Genomic DNA, 17,934 nt, shown 5'->3' with positions numbered 1-17,934 from the left:
TAAACCCAGGAAAAAGCGTATTTGCCCTTTAAAAGGATGTAAGTCGCGGGTAGTTGATCCTCCTCGCCATTTGAGAGATGTTCATAAGTGGTCACGCGATAAAGCTCAAAAAGTGACATCCCATTTTAGAATGAGAGAAAGCTTTTCTTCAGAGGTCGTGGAAAACGGAAAGGCAAAAGAGTGGAAAGATTATCATTACCACCACAAGTGTCCTATTCCAGGCTGTTGCTCAGTAGTAAAGCGGTTGTCCTACCAATTAAAAGAAGTACACAAGGGAATGAAGAAGGGCTCCTTGGAATACAACGCAACATTGAAGGAAGCTCAACCAATAAAAAAATGGCGTCAGCACGAGTTTCAAAAACAGTTGACGAAGCTGAGAAAAGGCTCAGTAACCAAAGTGACAGTGACAGTGCAGTAAGAATTAGTGTTCAAGAAGACAAAGGAGAAGTTAGCGGAGAAGAAGGGTCAGAGAGTAGCAGTGATACTACTGATAACTGTGGCTATGAAGGCAAATCTGACAGTGAATCACAAAGTGAAGGTGGAAGTGCTGGCACTGCGGAAACTAGCAAGGGAGTTTTTTGTTCTTTCGCCAGCTGGCTGCAGACAGCTGATGGTGGAAGGAAGCCTGAGAAGATATCAAAGCAACATGCTTCACAGTTAGACAAGATGCTAGGTGTTATTGATCAGGAGAAAGATGTGGCGTCACTATTTGACAAGAAACTTATTCCCGACACGTTCTTAAAAAAACATGCAGAAAATACCTACAAGTCGGACACAATTAAATCATACCTGTTAAGTCTAAGATATTTCTGCAGTTTTAGCTTAACAGAGCGTCCTGAAGGCGTGAATGTGGACGATGCTACCATTACCTTAATCGACGACAAGGCCCGCTTGTGGTCGTCATCTTACAAGAAAGATAGTCAACGCAGGCATCTAGAGAAACAGGATGAAGATCTTTCTAACTTGGTATCACCTGAAATGCTTGCTAAATTTAAACAGAGTGAAGCAACGCGAAAGGCAATCTCCCTCATTGGTCAACTTGGTGGGGCTCACAGCCTTCAAGTTAACCAAGCAGAGTACACACTAATTCGAGATTTCATCCTAACTCAAATAACAGTAGCGAATGCCCATAGATTGGGCGTCTTAGCCAACATGACCATGGGTGAGTTCAACAAAGCAAAGCAAAGTGAAGGAAATTACATCATTAGTGTGAAGAAGCACAAGACTGCAGACTCACATGGCCCTGCACAGGTGGTGCTGTCTCCTACGTTGTTTGGCTACCTGAAAGTGTTTGTAGCTAAAGTTAGAAGTGTAGTAAGTCAAAGCAAAGATGATGACTATGCTGTGATATTGTCATGGAGTGGAGCAAGCCTCGCATCAGGCCAGATATCAATTGCAATTAATGCCGCTTGGAAAAAAGCAGGCGTAGAGGGACATATTAGTTCAACCCTGATCTGAAAGTCTGCCGTGACTGCTGTACACACTAACCACCAAGACATAAAAGGGCAACTCGCTGATCTAATGGCACATAAAGAGTCGGCAGCGCAAAGGTACTACAAGCTGCAGGAAAAACAACAATCGCGCATAAAAGCAGCCTCACACCTTCCCGCAATCATGCGAGCAGCCAATAAAGCATCAAAAGAAGTCACTTCGATAACTAACGTTAACGAGGAAAATCCTATTAGTACCAAAGGTACAAAAGAGGGGCAAACCAAGTGGAACAAGCAAGAAATAGAAGCCATAAGAGAACATTTCCATGAAGAAATAAACAAGAAGTCTGTCACAATGGCAGTGGTAAGAGAGAAACTCAAAGGCCATCCCACGCTTAGCAATGAAGACGCTAAGAAAGTATGCGACAGTGTTCGCAGTGAATGGCGTGGTATCCACAGTGAAAGCCGCCTGGAGTCTGCTGGTGCAGCTGAACTACCAACAGAACAAGACACTTTATTAGATAAAATGGGTCGCTTCTTATCAAGTTCTTCAGAATTCGAAGCACCTTCGAATTCAAGTTACCTTAGCAGGAACATATTTTCCCGCGAGGAAAAAGAAAGTCTGTATTGGCTATTTGGAGCAACAATTAGAAGTGGAATCATATCCAAACCCGCCGTCAGACATTCTCAAAAACGACAAGGCTGGCAAGGAATTCTTAGAGAAATTTACGATAGAACAGATCATAAACCGTTTAAAGTACGAGAGATGGTTGAACAAAAGGCAATAGGCTGGGAGCATTGATGCATGTATTATGGTGTTTTTGAAGCTAAAGAGTGTTTCGTATGGGAAACATCAATACTGAACTTTAATCTTCTTTAAAGTGCACCTAACCCTAAAATATTATCTTTACTACAAAGAATCTTTAAACGTGTTTGAAACGCATTGTGCCCTTTGTTTTCATTTTTATCCAATCTTGACTTTTTATAGGCTTTAAAACTCACGAAAACTAAGCATCATTTGGTCCACGACCGAGTCAGAAGGGGAATGGGTCTATTCTCGCTTTGACGTCACAAACTGATTTGCATGCATGCTTACACGCCCCTTACGTTTCGGTCGTGGACCAAATGATGCTTAGGGACGGATTATTAGATTAAACCGGCGGGGGGAGGGGGGGGGGGATTTTCGGTGCATGAATTTTTCTTTTGAAACCCACTTGTCTGCAGGAATTTTTTTCCCCTCTGTGTGACTTTTGGTTTTAGGTACCACCGCTTGCAGGATTTCTTTTTAGACAAGTTTCCCTTGCTGGAATTTTTTTTTTTGGGAATTGTCACCCCCTCTCCGGTTTTTTCAAATGGTCTGTCCCTTAGTTCTTTTACGTTTTAAGTGCGTCTGTCAGGGTGGACCGACCAGAACCATGAAAATGAAAATCACAGAATTTGATGAAATTTGGTGTGATTCAACAACTTCACATATTCATTAGACTGGTGCAGCTTTAAAGCCCTTGGCCTTTTAATGATGTCACAATAAAAGGTCAAAGGTCAAGGCTGAAAGGGCGGTGATTTATAGCTTAAAAAAGTGGAATTTTAGCCATTTTTAAACGTTTATTTTTCAAAGTCAAGGCGCGCCTAGGGAAAATATACTTGATATCAAAACTATTTGATCCAAACTGATTAAGTTCCGGTAAAAAAATGTTTCCTATATTTTCAACTTTTATTTGAAAAAGCTTTCGAAACTACCCGCTCAATGTTCATACGTGACTTTTCTTAAAATTAGCAGTTTTTAGACCGGCTAAATTATTCTTTCCAACACTTAATTGCTAAAATAATTACACGAAGACAAAGATTAAAGTTCGTGTATTGAAGCGAAAAAATAAAATACCTGGGCAATTTTTATTTATACCAAATTTGTTTTGTCACTTTATATTCTATTCGGCCATCTTCTAAACCTGGGTATGAAATGAACAACGTTTATTTCAATGCTATGAAGAGCAGTTATTTTACCTAAACGTTTACCTGCAATTGTGTTAACCTATAATGTCGGAGTTTCCTTGTTGATTTACAAATACTGCACTTAATATGGCCAAAGCATGCAACAGAGTGCTGAAAAATAGTTCCTGTTCGACGCCCACTGTACACAGTACACCGTGTTGAGCAAGTCATTCACGGCGCTTCCGTCTTTTAAAACCCCAGTTTTTCATGACTTTTCATTTTGTGTTTTCAATTGCTTTATCAGAATTTGTCTAGAAATATCAACACACATATAGGATCGACTAGGAAACGAGTCGTAAGACTAGATTAAAATATACTAAAATGAAGCGTGGGAACCAACTTCTCTCAATGGCTAAACTTAATTCGATTTAGAGGGTGCACGGAAAAAAGCCACTAAAGTGCACATTTGGCTATCAAAAGTGTTGCAGTCCTCAGTTCTTGTTCAAGCGTTCAGACTATTATTACACAGTCAGGAAGCGTTTTTATTTAAACTGGATTATAAAAATGTACTAAGATACTGCATATCTTTTCAATAACATCGCGGTTAACTTGTGGATCATTGAAATGACCAGTTGTTCGTTTGCTCGAGCGGCGAGCACAATTCAATGCAGGAATCGACAAGAGAAAAGGGCGGACGACCAACTATTGCTGACTTCACTGGAGGCATTAACTGCTCAGATAGAAGCTTGGAAGATCCAGGAGAAAGATTTACTTCTAAACAGAGCAGGTAAAAGTTTGAGCTTCAGTTATTTCTGTATTGGGTTTTAAAATACGTTTCTGTAACTGGAGTTAACTCTACTGTACTTAAATCGACCCGTGGTAGTTATTGTTTACAAACTTGTACTTGATAAATTGGCTCAAAAATCAAAAGCGTTCGTTCAAAAAAACCTACCGGTAGTAAAGCAAGCTATTGCTTTTAATGATTATACAAAGAAGCAGCACGAACAACAGAGCGAAAAAAGGCGAACGAAGAAATTCTTAAATACTGGAATACTGGACTTGGGATTGTGATTGTTAGAATGAAATATCGCGGCAGGTTCTATGAAGCACACGATAAACTCCCCTAACAATACTTCAATTTTCACGTAAATATTTCAGGAATTCAAGACGTCAATGACGAAGAAAAAATAAGATGGAAGTATGTCCATCGCTTTGAGCTTGGAAAACACTGGAGGCCTTCGAGTGCATGCTGTCACCCAGAACACACGCGAAGCACACAGAAACGAAAAGTCTCAGTTCCGGATAGATTTATAACACCAAATATAGCGAAGGAAATCACCTTGATATATGGTTCAAACTGTATTATTGGATTGCATAAGTACTGTAAATACTTGACCTTATTTATTGATTCGTTTGTTACCACTGTGATTCATAACAAGCACTGCAGGCTGTTAGCACGACGCGCTCAAGTCTCAGACAAGTTCCCAGTCCCAATTATATATTCAGTAAATTTTTATCCTAAGTAAAAATCGGCAAGTCTGGGGCACACTAGAAATAATTGGAGGGTCATGGGGTTGCTATGAAGTGCGCGTGGTATTTGGGAAGTGCAAAATAAACTGAGCAAAAAGACCTCGGATGTCCACAACCCATTGCTAACTAAGCCCACAGCTTTTACTGTCTCATTTTTACCCATCATTCTATTCCAGTATTCTTCATGCCCTATCCCAGTAAAAAACCACCTACACATCACGATTTGTTAGAATTGAAAATACACCTTCGAGTCACTCGACTTTCGTTGATTTCATTACCAAATTTTCTCCCTATTATTCCCTAAGAAAATTCCGAATAGTGTGGTGGGCTTATTGCTAACTTCCTTGAGCTCATCGCTTTACTGCCAGATTCTGGGGATGAGTCTGCGAACGTCCAACCTGACTTGCACGAGATAGAGTAACCAATCGGAACTTGAGAAGAGCTCCCAAGCAGCCAACTCAAAGCCAGAAGAGTTTAAGCCCAACTTGTTTGCTTATGTGACCTTGCCGTTATCTGCTGCTTACATCACCAAGCTTTTGCGGATCTATACTTAATTCTGATTGGATATATAATAAATCTTTACATGTATTGCAGATTGATTAAAAGTAGTACACGGCCGGAGCATAAAAACTGAAAAAAACATCCGCTATCTTTTTCCTCCCATGCAAGCTGTGAGTTGCGCTTTGCCTTAGCGTTCAATTAGTGCCACAAAACGTGTTTATGTACAATGCGAAATATCAATACACTATTTTCTATGCACTATTATTCATGTGCTCCTCTTTTAGTAATTCGGTCTACCAATTATATGTACTTCTTCTTAAATTCCTGCGCCTTATAGGTAACGAAATACTTACGCACACTTCAGTTTTTGACCGCTGACAGACAGACAATATGGACAGAGACACAAACACATAAAGCATGGTGTATTTTAAGTACGTTTTCACTTTCTTATGAAATATGCCATCTTATCTACGTTGACAAGGCCCGTCGTTATTAAGGCCCCTTTCAGACTAGGTACTCGTGCCCAGGTCTTAAAATATAGAGCAGAGTTTGTCACTTTCTTAGTATAAAAAAAAAGAGAAACGATGAGCAAATGCAAAGGGAAAAAGAGAATTTATCACTTCCACCTGAAATAGACGGATGGCCCGGTGAGTGATATGGTGTCTCACTTACACCACAAAACATGTACAGTCGCGTTTTCGTTAAAACGCTAGTTGGGAATCACCAAATGCACAGCTACTCGCGAGGCGCGAAGCCAGCAAAACACAAGTAGATTGTCACGCGCAAACTTCCGTATGGCATGTGTATTTTGTAATGTCCATTATAAGACTTCCATTTTCACACTCGCTCCAGACCTTACGTTCGACGACACCACCCACATCCATTGACGAACCAACACAAAAAGAAGACGAGTGTTGTAGTCTAAGCTCACTTATGCCCTTCAGCTAAACAAGAAATGAATCTTTTTGTTTAATAAAAGCAATAAAAGTATGTATGTGGCCGTTATTTTTTAGGTGTGTGCCGACAATGTCGAGAGAAGCATGCTTGTCATCTGAAGCAGTTTCTGAGCACGGAAAAGATGGAAAGTGACAGCAACCCACCCCGTAAAATATTTCCTATTCCATTTGAGGCGTTTGGTAGCCCTTCTATTTTAGAAGAGTCCTTAATCAGTGATGAAGATTACACTCAGCCACTTACACCAGCTAGGGCAAAAATAGCCTACAACATCCACGTTTCTAAACTGCACCAGGTGTGCGCAATAAATCAGCCATTTAGAGATTTAGACTCTGTGCTGATGGAAGATTGGAAAGACGTGCATCCTCGTACTAAACACCACTATGCGTGGTTTGCAAAGCAAGGAATAAGACCTGTCTTGGAATCGATTGCCCCAGGCCAAGGAGAACATTTGTGGGATTATGTGAAAGACAGTTCGATTGAGGGTCTTAGTAGCAACGACAAGAACCATAATGAAGATGGCGAAGTTGTCCCTAGCACCCTGTCTGACAGCACCTTACGGAATCTCGTTGATGCTTATAACAATGCACAGTCTTCAAACTCTAGAAAGGAGATTCTATCGTTGTTTGCCCGAAATTTTAAGAGAAGTAAACTGAAAGAACTAATTCCTGGCTTGACGGATTTTCTTATCAAGGAGGCAAGGAAGCATTGTATTCAGCACGATCCAGGTGTTGCCACACCAGCAGCTGCAATCTACAGGTTCTCTCTCAATGAAACTCAAGTTGAGCACTTCTTAAGGTTCATAACAAGTGATGTGATCTCACAAGACACAGCATATGGCACTTCTAAAATTAAACTTCAAAGTGGAGGAGAGCTACTTGTTCCCAAACCAATAAGCAAAATGATACCAGCGCGAATTATCGCCCAGTACTTAAAGATCTGTGATGAAACCGAGTTCAAGCCTGCCAGTGAAAGAACTCTGTTAAGAATCCTTGAAGTCTGTCCAGCTTCTACAAGAAAAAGTCTTCAGGGTCTGGATAATTACACGGCAGATGGATCTGAGGCATTCGAAAATTTAGACCAAGTTATCGACAGGCTCTATGATGCAGGGATGTCCGACTGTGAGGCGCAAAGGCTCCGTTCAATGACTTTATCCTGTAAGCGTTACTTAAAGGAAGATTACAGTACACATGTCGTGCATGATTCAACAAACGATAGTCCGTCTGTCTCACCAGACCATTGCCGATATTTTGCACTAAGTGACCCTAAGAAAGAAGAATTTAGGGAGTGCTGTACTCATAGTCACTCAATTGAGTGTGATAGGTGCGAGGAACTACGACATCTGTTCGACTCCTTAGATGAGGCCATTGGAAATGTTTGTAAGAGCAGCATGGTCAGTGATGAAAGGGATGAGCTTCAATTCCTGTTAAATGACAGTAAGGAGAAAATAGAATGGAAATCACACATTTTAAGAAGTGTAAACCAAGACGAGGGGCCAACATTGCTGAACTGAAAAACATATGCGACTCTCTTGATATTGAAACTGATAACTTTAAGCGTCGTAAAGCTCAATACAACGAGGCTTTAGCAAACGTACTGAATAGCTGTACTTGTATTAACAAACAAGGAAATCGCTAAATGTTGGTTTAATTCTCTTAAATGTACAGGCAGCTATTTTTAAGATAACTTACACATGTTCTAAAAAGAAACTGTAGGTAAGATTTAAAAAACAAGGCAATCAAAAGATACAAGGCAAAAGAATTTTACTTGGAATAATTTGGAAAATTCCGGGATCGTGACGAATTAAAAAACACCCCAAAGACTAAATGTATTCGTGCTGATTATTAAGTATGTTTTGGTTGGGATGTTAAAACAGTTTCAACGGAAAACGTCATAAAACTCTGTAAGATTATTATTTGACCATTTTTTTCGATGGAAATAAATTTCCTCACATAGTTAAGTTCATAAATTAGACTCTTGCCCAGTCCCTATTCGTAGTTCTGAAATGGTGATTGGCAGCTGGAAGTCACGTGACCTAGTTTCTGGTACTAATTTCATCTAATGGCCTACAACTTAAAGAACAACAGAAATGGTAAGAGCATGGCAAAATAAAATAAACAGGTCACACTTGAGACCCCTGTTGTAAAAGTGATCCGTATAACGGCAATTTAAGGCCCTTCTCTGCCCACCGTTTCCATACAAAGATCGTCATCAAAACTCGCTCTTAAACGTCGGGAGTCTCAAACTTGCACACTTTACTCATATCGTCACAGTCTTTCCACGTCTGTAACTCTTTTTGCTATGGCCCATAATATAACATATTTGAAGTGAAAGATAAGTCTCGTGACCCTCAGCTTCAAAAGGCCTTGATGAGGGAAAAAGTCAAAGCTCATAAGGCCAACACTTTAAAATTGCCCATTAATCTCTTGGCAGTTTTTTGTAGCTAGGTTTATATCCTTAAACGCTATTAAAAAAAGAAAGCTTAATCTTGCTGGAACAAGGAGTACCAGTCTGTTGAAAATTGGAAAAAAACAGTTCTATAAATTAACTAATAAACGGTGGCATCTTTTATGATCTACAACTTTTTTTCCCTTTGAGATGGCACGATGTTAATTGCATTATTTGTTAACCTATACGATACCTTTCTGATATATTACCAAGAAAAGATCCTGAGTCCAGCTCATAACTTGGGGAAACAATGTCAAGACTGCCCTATTTTCGCCATTTTTATGCAAAATAGTTGCCACTTATTACGGGTCTCTAAGCCTGCCCCAGTTTTGTGACAAAGAAAGAGCTGTTGGCCAAACGTTCATGATATTTGTTATCAATACACATGCTACTATCACTGCACAAAGAATGGCTGGAATCTAAAATTTTGATTTTCATAGCTCTTTGTAAAAGTGGTCGGTTTTCTGTGACAGATGCACTTAAAGCCTATAAAAAGTCAGGATTGAATAAAGATGAAAAAAAAAGCGCAGTACGTTTCGAACGGGTCCAAAGATTTGTTGTAGCAAAAATAGTATTTTGGGGTTAAGTGCACTTTAAAGAATACTATCTACACGGAAACTTGACCTTCTTTGAAGAAGGTTAAATCAGATCAACAGTCAAACGGTCAAACAAAGACTTCGTTAAGTTTATATTTTTGTTGACCACTTAATTTCGTTCCATACAAAGTCATCGTAACAGTGTTAAAATGCATTAGGCATTGGCAGTTGATTGTTAGTTGTGTTGGTATAAGTACTAGGTTCTTAAAAAAAATTATATTTATAAATTACTTTGACGTCTATGATAGTTACAGACTGAATCTACGTCATGCGTTATCAGTATTCCATAAAGTGAAATGAACATTGGAATAACTCTTTGCAATGCTCGATATTTGAATGGCTTCTTGAACACTTCTCTCGACTCAAGCAGTTTAAGGCCTGGGTTTGAAGGGTGTTCAGAAATTATGAATGATCCCTATATCTTCGGTTTGTCAGCATAGAACAGGATGAAATTTTTCCTGAATATTAAACTTGATGTTTTCTTTTGCCTTAACATATAATTTTGATCACGTGACCAAAAAATGAAAAGTTCGTAAATCGGCGATATGGCAGCGAATTTTCTTTATATGAATAACTGAATTAGTGTTGCTGAAGCAGATTTTAAATATTTAACTTTCTACGTTTGGAATGACCGTCCTCAAGTTTTTAAATTGGAGAAATTAGCAATCAAAGGTTGAATTGTGAACTAAAAAATGACCTTTGTCCTAATACTTTTTTTCTGGAAAACAATGGACGATAATTCCAAACGTGAAGTGATGGAGATATTTAAGCAAACGCGTTTTTGTTTGATGTTTTCTCTTAAAACCGTAGCCTACCTGTCAAATCTTTGCTTTTTTCACAAAAACGATCACGTGACATGTCACGTGATCTATAGCACTACTTATTATGCTTACAAATTTTCAGAATAAGATCTTTTTATCTTCAAAATTTCAGTTCAGTGCCATTGAATTTGTTAAAGTTATCTCGAATAAACCATTTTTCCTCTTAAAAGCCCTTAACCCAGGCCTTAAACTGCTTGAGGAAATCTTTCTGAAAAGCACATATTAAGTGAAAACAAAAATTAAAAAAAATGTTAACACCATACATGTGTTATTACTGAGGACCACCTAAGGAAATTCGATAAATCGCCATTTAATTTCAAAAATATCGGTCATACTTGACGTGGATTGGATGTAATGACTGATTGAACTTCTTCGTCTTTAATTTAAACACTTGTTGTTGTAAATCAATCTATTTTTGCAGTCCCGCGAAGATATACGTTTTGTTCATTAAACAGTGAAGAAGAACTCTTTAAAATATTGCCTTTTATTACGGGGGGAATTCTACCTCAATTGGAGTGAAATCTAGGAATTTAAAGAAGGAATTGAAATGTGAAAAAAATGTTTTGACACACCACCAGACAGTTGACACCCCACAAGAGGCTCTGCAGTTTGGTGTCCGCCCACTAATTTCTAACTTCAAATGCTATTATATCCAACATCAATATTTCCTATCTCACTCAATTTAACTTATCCTTTGAGAACAATTATCTCTTCCCAAATATACCCAAAAATCCACCTAAAATTTACAAAATATCCCACAACAATGCTTTGTTGGATGAGCTTAGGGATTTTTAATTGCTTGATACGTGAACGAGATATTAACGTGAAATCCATATTAAGCGACTAAGAAAGTATGTTTAGGTAGAATCCATCCTTAATTTACGTGGATGGTAGCATTGCAGTTTGACATAAATTTGGCCGCAAATAGTGCTTGTTATGAAGCCTTGAATGTTCTGAAAAGTTAAAAATCATGTTTAGTAGTTTCCTGAAAGAAATATATAGTTATGAATGATACACACTAACACCTAAAATTTTTGAGGAGTTAAGAATTTTTTGGCAGTGAAGGTGGGTGGTCGGGGTTTTAACTTCGTAATCCGTGAACAGCGCGCGAAATACCGAACTTTCAAAGACCGAAAATTAAAGTTTTTGCATTAAACAAAAAACTTTGTGTTCACGAAAATAATTTAATATAGTTATGAGGTATTTAATACTAGCGTAGCGCAGTGTGCCAAAAACACCTTTTGCGAAATATAGCTCATATATGCCTAAAAATTCAGACTCCTCTATAAATTGTTAGAAACATGATTCAAGACAATCTACTTGACAGACAACATTTTCAGATAGAGGCACCACGCATTCTGTAACGTTACAAAGTGTGTTACGCAACAAGAATAATTTAACATAGTTATGAGGTTTTTAAACTTGGAAAGGTAGCACAGCATGGTAAAAACACCTTTTGCGAAATATAACTCATATATGCCTAAAAATTCAGACTACTCTATAAATTGTAAGAAACATGATTCAAGACAATCTACTTGATAGACAACATTTTCAGACAGAGGCACCACGCATTCTGTAATGTTACAAAGTGCGTTATACAACGTGATAAAGGAGCCCTATGCAACGTTGCAAAGTGCCCTATCCAACGTGACAAAGGTGCCCTACTCAACGTTGTCAAACTGCCCTAATGTGACCTAAGTGCCCTGAGGTTACAAAGGTGCCCTACCTATCGTGACCAAAGTTCCCTAACGCAACATAAGTGCCCTATTTTTCGTGACAAAAGTGCCCTTCAATCTACCTCTCTCTCTCTCTCTCATCATGAGGACAATTGAAAAACTTTTGATATGAAAATTAGTTTTATTTGTAAATTAACAACAACTCATGTTTTTATCTAAGGTTCTGTACATAGTCTCATATTGAAACAGAGGCTAGCAGCAACTCTGAACAGGAAGTATAAGCAAACAATATTCACCAGGAAGTTCAGACCCTGTTTTCCCAAAAAACCATGTTTGATGTGGAAAACGCTTCCAAACTAGTTATATCATCAGAAAAGAGTTCCCTGTTGGTAGTAAATGTTGTAAATTACCTTTTATTATCTTTTCCCTTTTTTTCCTTCCTTTTCTTTAGGCCAATGAAACTGGGAGCAGTAATGCCATGGAATTAGAGGGGGCAAAACGTTACTTCAATTTCTTGCAAAGGATGGGACTGACTGTTGCTACATTCGTCTCTGATTGCCATAGGGGCATCGCTAAGTGGATCATGCAGTTTCAGCCACAAACATCTCATTTCTTTGACATCATCTGGCACGTGGCCAGATCAATAAATAAGAAATTGCTGAAGGCTAGCAATGAAAAGGGATGTGAGAGAATCAAAGACGGGATGAGAGGTGTGAGGAATCATTTATACTGGTGTGTAACGAACACCATACAAGGCTTTGAAAATCTGTTTTTGGCTTAGTGGAAGTCGTTCATGTGTCACCTCAGCAACACAAGGACCATCCAGATGCACTGTTTAGAGAGTATGCGCATGACAAGATTGCTCCAAGGAAATGAATTAAGATAGGTAATGTTGTGTGCTTTTATTTCAATGTAAAATTTTCCAATTTGAGAATTGCTTCACTGTTTTAAAATTCAGGTACAAAAGCTTATCACAAGGTGTCAAACATCCTGGACAGTAAACAAATTCTTGGAGACATAAAGACGTTGTCTGCAGACACACAGACAAGCTGTCTTGAAGGGTTCCATGCAACACTGAATTACTGGCACCCTAAGATGATCCACTTCTCTTGCCTAGGATATTTGTGCAGGTAATATTTATTACTGTGCCATCTCCTTTCAACCTCAGGCTGTTTAGCTTCTGTTCTTAGAGAAAACCATGCAAATTATTGTGATCATGTAAATGGAGTGCTCTCCTCTGCACAACCTTAAGATTGCCTTATACCTTCAGAGGTGTCTTGCATCCAAGCAATGTAACGCGGCCGATTTAAACTGTAGATACCTAAACCCTGATATCAAATTAAAGCTTATAGAGCTGGCTATCAAACTAAACCAACAATTTTGAAATAAAATGAATTGCCGAATTTTTAGCGCTGTTTTCTCGATTCAATTTTTTCCCTTGGAGGAGCCACTTGAAAGAGTTAAAACTCAAAGGAAATTTGTTCGTTTGCCTTCAAATTAAATATGGAAAACGCAGACACGCATGAAGAAAAGGAGACTTGTGTAGTACTGTGGAGTCTAAATACAACTTCCCATCTGATATTCAATTAAATTTATAATGTGCTGAAGAATCCCAACTACCTGCATTGACACTGTTTTCTTTGGGCTTTGCTAGTATGCACATCATCATGAACATTACATGAAGACTTTACACAACCTCAATCTGAGAGGTTTCATAGTCGGGGAGCTAGGCCCAGAAAAAAATTGTTCCGTTGAACCCACTCCACAGTAGAGGTTTGAACACGGATTCTGATAGATTGAACCCTCCTGATTAACACTAGGTATGTTGTAGAGTCAGATTGTGGTATCAGTTTTCAAGTTAAGAGGTTGTTTTTAAAGGTGACCAGAAGTGCGGCATGAAAACGAGGCTGCACTCAAATTTTGAAATAGCCATTGTTTTGGACCTCAAAACCCCTACAACTTCACAAAATATACTACATTACTTAAATTATATTTAATAGGGTACAACTTGTGTCAATAAAATGTCACGTGACTGGTCACGTGATTGTTCCAGTACCATCACTCTGAGGTCTTGTCACTAGCTCTAGACGAGCCATTACTGTCATCAGAGGATTGAAACTCGGCAATTTAAATTGTTTTCAAAACATTATATACATTAATACATTTCTTAGACTATCCTACCTGTTTCTTGTAATTCCTTTTCATAGCGACAGCTCGAGACTCATACTTGAAACTTATTAACTGAATACTTATTCACAAGACATAATTGTTTTAACTTACTCAATAATATAAATCTATCCACAAGTTTGAAAGATAGAATGAAAAAATGTTATACTGTCGGCCCGAAAAATTTAGATTTTTGTTGTTTTGTATATCGGCGTTACATATTTCTATAGGTCATTAGCGTTCTTGATTTTTGTTCCTCGTTTATTAGTTTTTTTACTCCGTTGCCCTTTGTACTTAGTTTCTCGTTCATTAGTCTTCTTTGTTTTCTTAGGTTGTTTTCGTACTTACTGGTTTTATTTTGCATAATGTTATATCTATAGGTTACTTGTAAGTTTTGCTGCTCATATTGCGTAAGTCGTTCTAGTTCTAGTTAAGTTCAGTTTCGTTTTAAGTCTAGCCTTTAAGTCAAGTTCCAAGTTCTAAGTGTTTTTCTTGTCGTCACATTTGTCTTCTAAGTATTCGTCGTTTATTTAGCTTGTCGTTTTCTATTTGCATTGTCATTGTCATTTTCATTGTTAATTTATTTATGTCTGTTATTTTATGTTATTTTTCAGTTACCTTACCTTACCTTTCGTACTTGCTTTGATCATTAAATGTTTGGTTTGTGTACGAGTTAACGCGTTTGCGACGACATTCGTAAAAGACGAATCTCGTTTGCCGTCGGTTTTCGTTGCCATGTCTCAAACGAGACCTCATGTTAGTCGTTCAAGTACGTCGCCAAGGAGCCAGTGTCCAGCACATTCTGATACGCCGCCGCCTGTTTGTTCAAGTTCACGTGTACGAAGACTCAACGTAACGCTGGATCCAGATGCTATTCGAGTGGAGCGATTTCGAGTTCTAAGAAAGAAAAGAGGAGGTGTTTTGTCGAGTATTACGGCTAAACACAAGGAGATTGATGACTTGCTGAACGATGTCAACAATTTGGAAGCAATTAAGGTCAAGCTAGCCGAGATAACGGATCTCTTTCAAAAGTTCGTCGAATCTCAGAACGCATATCATCGCGAGTTGGTGGACGAAGCTCATAAGGAACAATCTAACGCTTATTTTAGTGAAATTGAACCAAGTTTAAGATTTTTTTGCGATACCGTTAATGACTGGTTACGCATTACAGAGGTGAAGCTGCATGAGATGGCCATAACTCCAGATGACAGTGCTTCTCAAGTTATCCCTAACGAGCAACATAAACATAAAAGTTCGTGTGGTTCCATCCTCAGTAGAGCATCTAAAGCAAGTTCAATATCTTCTGCTCGAGCTGAAGAAGCGGCAAAAATCGCTGAAATTCAAGCCAAAGCCCCTGCCTTAAAACGTCATCGACTTCATGAGACGGAGATGAATCTTAAAAGACAACAATACGAGTTGGAGTTAAAGAGGTAGGAGCTGAAGCTGGAGAAAGAATACGAGCTAAATGACGCGAAACCGCTGATCGGGTCCTGAATGTGGAACAGCGAGAGATCTGTATTGAAGACATTTCAAATTTTGTAGAGCATAAGTCGCGATCCTTAGGCAATCCCATCCTCGGCAAGTTACCCTGCATGGAGAAGAAAGCCTCTGTTAACAAAGAGAAGAGGTTAAATCCCAGAAATGACAAGCCTGGTTCAAAGAAACTAAGTCTCGCTACCATTACTGAAAAGAATTCTGACAGTCAAGTACGTCCCGTATCTTCGTCAACCGGTAGCAAGTTTGCTTCAGCTGAAACTGCCAAAGGTTGTCTCTTCTGTCATGCCTCCCACCATTTGTCCGATTGTTCTGATTTCGCAAAAGCATCCAATCAAGATTGTTTTGATTTCGTAATGAAAAAGAGGCTATGCTTTGCTTGCTTAAGAGCTGGTTATCAACCCAGAGGATGTCAAAAGAGGAAACCTTGCCACCACTGCAGTGGACCGCATGCCACAGTTATGCACGTAGAGCAATTTGGAGAGAGCCAAAGAGTTGGACCTAGCCGAAGATGCTCTTCCCACCGAGAGAGCCTTAGGCGTATCATGGTGCGTAGAGAACGACAAGCTTGGCTTCAAGGTCAACGTTAAAGGGGAAGTATCATGGGGTTTTTAATATCTTTTGTTAAAAATGATGAAATAAGAACTTCAATCACCTGCCAAATAATTTCAGAATGACGAGAGGAACGAAATCAACTCAATTTTTGAAAGAAACAACTTGTGATGTGTTCTAGTGCATTTTGGAAACAAAAATGCGAGAACTTGAAAAACATTAGCCTAATATTTTTCAAGTTTTAATCCAAACCGGTCTATCCTGTCTCTGGCCAGAGGCACTAATTGACAGTTTTATTGCACTGGGGTGATAATTTTTAACAAATTTGACAATTATTTCGTTGTTTCTGCTGACAGTCAAACATTTTTGGGTTTTGAAATGACAGCAAATTTTTGTGATACTTCCCCTTAAAGGAGCGACCATGTACAAGGCGTGGAATACTATCCATCACCAGTTAAATATATGATCCTTTAGGAATGGCTGTACCTTTCATCTTACCCGCCCAACTACTTCTCCAAGATTTGTGTAGAAAGGGCCTTGCTTGGGACGATGAGATTCCTGACAATTTCTCGTCTCAATGGCGTTCCTGGCGGCATGGGTTACCGAAGCTTTCCGAATTCTCAGTCTACAGACATGTCAAGCCCCCTGACTTTGGAAGAATTACTAGCAGCCAAATTCATCACTTTTGCGATGCCTCTCAGATTGCATATGGAGCAGTTTCTAATCTTCGCCTCATCAACTCGGATGGTCAAATTCATTGTTCTTTTCTCATCGGGAAATCCCGCCCTGCTCCTCTGAAACAGACGGCTATCCCCAGATTGCAATTAGCAGCTGCTACAGTATCGATTCGCCTGAACAAAATGTTGAAGAAAGAATTGGAAATGCCCATTGACACAGTCACTTTCTGGACGGATATGTTTCTATCGTTGCGCAGTTCTCGTCTTGGTTCAGACTGCTAAAGTTTATCGCTGTGTCTTCGCTGCCAAAGAAGATTTCTTAAGAGAAAAAGAGAAGCCAGACAAAACTAATATGGTTCTCCTAGAGAGTCCAAGTGCAAATTGCTCACACTTCAAGAGTTGGAGATTGGAGAACAAGAGATCATCAAGTTTAACCAGAAAATCGCTTTTGCTGAAGAAATAGCAGCCTTAAAGAAAGGAAAGTCCGTCAAGAAATCAAGTGCGCTCGTTAGGTTAGATCCAATAATGGTCCAGGGCCTCCTCCGTGTTGGCGGACAACTGAGGATAGCCACCCTGTCTGAGGATTCGAAGCATCAGATCATTATCCCGAGGGATTCTCATCACGTTCGTCTCCTTGTTAGCCATTTTCATGAGAAAAGCGGTCATTCCGGAAGAGAATACGTCTTAGGCCTATTGCGTGAAAAGTTCTGGTTAATTCGCGCAAATTCTGTTGTAAGAAGCGTACTATCCTCCTGCTTTGGTTGCAAAAGGCGTCATGCCTCTTCAGGCGAACAAAAGATGGCAGATCTACCACTTGCAAGAGACACCTCGGACCAGCCTCCCTTCACTTGCGTAGGAGTAGACTATTTTGGCCCGTTTCTTGTACGCCAAAAGAGGAGCCAAGTGAAGCGCTATGGAGTGATTTTCACCTGCTTAGCCCTACGAGCTGTTCACTTGGAAATATCCCGCTCATTGGACACTGATTCCTTTATTCTCGCTCTGAGGCATTTTATCGCCCAAAGAGGTCAAGTGAAAGAAATTTGCTCTGACAATGGTACAAACTTCGTTGCAGGCAAAAAGGAGCTCTGTGTTATAATCGAAAGCTAGAACCAGGCTGCGATCCACCAAAGTCCTCTCCATAAAAGGAATTACGTGGATCT

At 39.2% G+C, this 17,934-nt stretch overlaps 1 long non-coding RNA gene and 1 pseudogene across 1 annotated transcript; one reads left to right on the top strand and one right to left on the bottom strand.

Annotated features, from left to right (window-relative positions):
- Window positions 1-4: 4 nt before the first annotated feature.
- LOC146471103 (uncharacterized) lies at window positions 5-2,274 on the top strand (annotated as a pseudogene).
- Window positions 2,275-7,975: 5,701 nt separating this feature from the next.
- Window positions 7,976-9,309, bottom strand: LOC146471102 (uncharacterized). Its single transcript, XR_014866877.1, has 2 exons — window positions 8,320-9,309; window positions 7,976-8,243 (listed from the first exon to the last, which is right to left on the bottom strand). It is a non-coding gene; the product is annotated as an uncharacterized LOC146471102 (long non-coding RNA).
- Window positions 9,310-17,934: the final 8,625 nt, after the last annotated feature.

This window comes from Pavona decussata, unplaced genomic scaffold, assembly GCF_977016875.1.
Source record: "Pavona decussata unplaced genomic scaffold, jaPavDecu1.1 SCAFFOLD_106, whole genome shotgun sequence".
Taxonomy (NCBI): domain Eukaryota; kingdom Metazoa; phylum Cnidaria; class Anthozoa; order Scleractinia; family Agariciidae; genus Pavona; species Pavona decussata.
Note: the sequence above shows the minus strand (reverse complement) of the source record. Positions and strands in the feature narration are given on the sequence as shown.